We start from the raw sequence: 3,512 nt of genomic DNA, 5'->3' as shown, positions 1-3,512 counted from the left end.
AGTGAAAACTTCCGTTATAACTTGTCTGTTTGTCCTGGATTACTCCATGCTACTTCTCAAGTGCGTATCTGAATTGTCAGCTGCTGGGGCTTTAGTAAACTCTCCAAATGAGCTTTAACTCTGTGATTAGGAGAAAGTAGGATTTGTTGAAAACCTGTTGAGATGTCACTGTGTGTCCCTAGGGAGAAGTTCACGCTTATGGTTGTGTAGTTACGTGTGGATGCACTACTCTCCAGCAGTCATTGGGGAAATAAAGGAAGGTTGGGGTTTTTTACTGTGCTTTTTTTGTGCCTTAATGTGAAATGCTCACTACATTGTAAACTAGGAAGTAAAAACAAAATAAACTGGAATAAAATGCAGGATTGTAAAATTGTATCTTATAACTTATTAAATAGAAATGTTTGCTTCATTAAAATGTGCATGTTAAAAACAACACTGGATTCTTTTCATGTGTAGTCAGCAAAGTTCAAACTAAAACTACAGTGTGCAGCAGCCTCAGGCAGACCACATAACCCCCAGCCTACGAGCCGTGCAGGTAGCTGTGAAAAACTTGGCCATGACCTCAGTGCCATTAATTTTTTTTTTTTTCTTTAAAACTTTTTTTTTCCTAAAACAAAATGTCTGGAAAAAGCTTAAGCTATGGCATAACTGTACTGGGTGGCAGCAGGTGGAGTGTGAAATGGGGCATGACATGGCCATGCCAGCTTTTGCCTGCGTAGAGCCTGGGTGCTGGGGAGCAGCGTGTCCCCAGAGGTGCCCAAGGGGTTCTAGGTCTGATCCTGGGGTGCTCCTAGTGGCACCTGTCGGCCCCTCTGGGCTCGCTGGGCTTGTTTGGAGAAGATGGTTCCCGGCACAGCACCTGGGGCTGGCTGACTCCAGCACACAGCCATGGAAACCAGCAGATGTTTTCCCCTCTGGGCTCGCTGGGCTTGTTTGGAGAAGGTGGTTCCCGGCACAGCACCTGGGGCTGGCTGGCTCCAGCACATGGCCATGGAAACCAGCAGATGTTTTTCCAAACATGACTCCTGTTGGAAGCCCTGATGAAACCTGAGATGTGGTGGCTGCCAAGGACTTTCCTGCCCCAGGTTTATCAGATTTTTTTTCCTTTTTATAGTTAACTGTGTTTCATTAGCTTTGTGCTACGTCAGCCTGAAACTTCTATTTAATGTTTTTAAACAAAACAAACCAAACAAACCTGGATACAGCTGTTGGATTGAGTAAACCTTGAGAGCCTTGCACCTGTGTAACTCCTGTAACCCTGCTCTGTCTGACCTTCTCTTGCCTGTTACCACTTGGTATCTTGGTCTAATCACACAAGCTGAAATTAATGGGAGTTGTCTGTGAAGCTGATGGATCCTGATTGTTACCTGGTCTGAGCTTACCTCCAGCAAAAGCTGAGCTCTGCTTCAAGCAAGCAATTCTGCCTTGCCTGGGCACTGATGGGGTGGCCACAAAAAATAACTTTCTAAGGACAGCAAGCACCCAGTGGTGGTGATGAGAAGAGCTTTTGGTACAACTTTGGCCAACAACATTCAGCCAACTCCACCAGCTCTGGCAGCAGAGGACTGACTTTGGGGATAAGTGGTGCTTTGGGTGGCACTGTGCTCTGCTGTTGGTCTTTGGCACCTTGACGAAGGTTTCCACTGGCAGTGCCCACATTAGCAGGCAGCTGGTGGGCTGGGGTGTCAGTGTACTGGGTTCCTGGTGTCCCAGTGCCTCTTGCTGGATGGTCTAGCAATGGTATGAGATGCACGTCCGTTGTTATTTACAGAGGACTGCTGTGGGGTTTTTGCCTCTAGCTGTGGAAATGGTTTTTTTTTCTGCCAGTTTGGTTGAACTTAAGTTTTTTGCTTTGTTTATAATTTCACTCCTTGGTGGTGGTTTGCAGTAGGATTTGGCCACCTAGTACCTATGAGTCTCTCTGGGAACTCTTCCATTCCTCCTCAGCTGTCCCAAACTGTCCTGTGAGCACTTGGCTAGATCTGGCAGTGCCTTCGGTGGCCAGTGGCACCCTTGGCTGCTGGTGGCCAGTGACCCAGGGCAGCCCATAAGTCAGGGCACTGCCACATAGGAAAGCCCACTGGGACCCACTGCACCTCCAGAAGGTTCACCGGACGTTTTGGTGGGTGTTGGAAGGTAAGTCCCAGCAGCACACCAGTTACCTAGGGATGGTAACTCTCAAGAGCATCCCACCTGCTGTCTCATTTTTTATGCCAGAAGCATTTGTTCATTTCAATGGGCAAGGAGAAGGGTCTTTGGTGATGGTGTCCTGGAGCTGGAGCTCCTCACAACCCGCACACAGCATGTCCTTCACTCCCTGCTTCTCAAGTCCATCCTGTAGCAGTCCCTGTGCTGTGCTTGTTGCTGCCATAGCCTGGGGTCTCACCTACATTTGCTGCCCACTGGCCTGCTCCTTTGGTTTGGGGAGGTGTAGTTCCTACTTCAGACCCCTCTGAGTGTTCCTGGCCTTGTCTCCATCTGTTTCTGACAGCCAGCATGGTAAATGTCTCATGTACTTGGGCATTGCTCAGACTGAGAACTGCAGTTCACCTTGTGCAGCTCTGTTACAGAAATGCCATCAGGAGAGATCCACCGCTTCTGGTTAGTGCCTCAGTGGCTGCTCCTGGGAGGGGGTGAGGTGGTTGATGGCCCCTCCATGCACACATAGTGGACTTACACCTGCTGACAGCACGGCCTTTGCTTTCTGCACCACTCACAAATGTGAATGGACACCTTCTGTTTTATTGTGCCCGACACAAAAGATGCGAGAGGTCTGGTGTCAGCTGGGGAGGCAGCTTGTTACGCTCCCAGCTCTGTCGGGCACTTTCTGACGGTGGTGAAGGTCCTGGTTTGCTGTGAGTGTCCTTCATGGTGGGCACAAAGCTGCCTTCTGCAGGGCTCCAGTGCCTGGCTGCATGTCATTTTGGGGGTGAAACCTTGGGCACGGACACTCCAGCCGCTGGCTGGTCCCAGGTGTCCTGGTTTTTAGCTGGAAAGGAGCTGGTTTCTTTTTAGTAGCTGGAATTGCTGTGTTTTGTTTTCAGCTGGGATTTGTTATGAGAGACACTGATAACATCCCAGTGTTTGCATTTTTGTCACTGGAAGTGAAGGTCGTTGTGTTTTGTCAGTCTACATGTGCAAGATCTAAGGGGGTGAGGAATATTTCTATTAATAAGCTAAATTGGCATTTGGATATGCCAATGGGATATTCCATCTCCTGTCCCCCATGGGCAAGAGATCCATGAGGGGCTCTCCCTCTCTTGCTCTCTCTGGCTTTCACTCGGGCTCTGGCTCTCCCAGGACTGCGGTTTCGGTTTGGGATTGTCGCTCCTCCGGGATCGTTATCGGGGAAGGGGCCGGGCCTGGTCGGCGGGTGTTGAGCAGTTGCACTGGGTATCACTCATTGGCATATTTTATTACTATTATTTTTATCATTGTTATTTTAATATCAGTATTATTTTAAGTTTCATTTTACTTCAATTATTAAATAGTTCACATATCAACTGACAAGA

This window comes from Antrostomus carolinensis, unplaced genomic scaffold (genome assembly GCF_000700745.2).
Source record: "Antrostomus carolinensis isolate BGI_N321 unplaced genomic scaffold, ASM70074v2 scaffold2385, whole genome shotgun sequence".
Classification (NCBI taxonomy): Eukaryota; Metazoa; Chordata; class Aves; order Caprimulgiformes; family Caprimulgidae; genus Antrostomus; species Antrostomus carolinensis.
The sequence above is the reverse complement of the archived record's forward strand: the minus strand, read 5'-3'. Positions refer to the sequence as shown.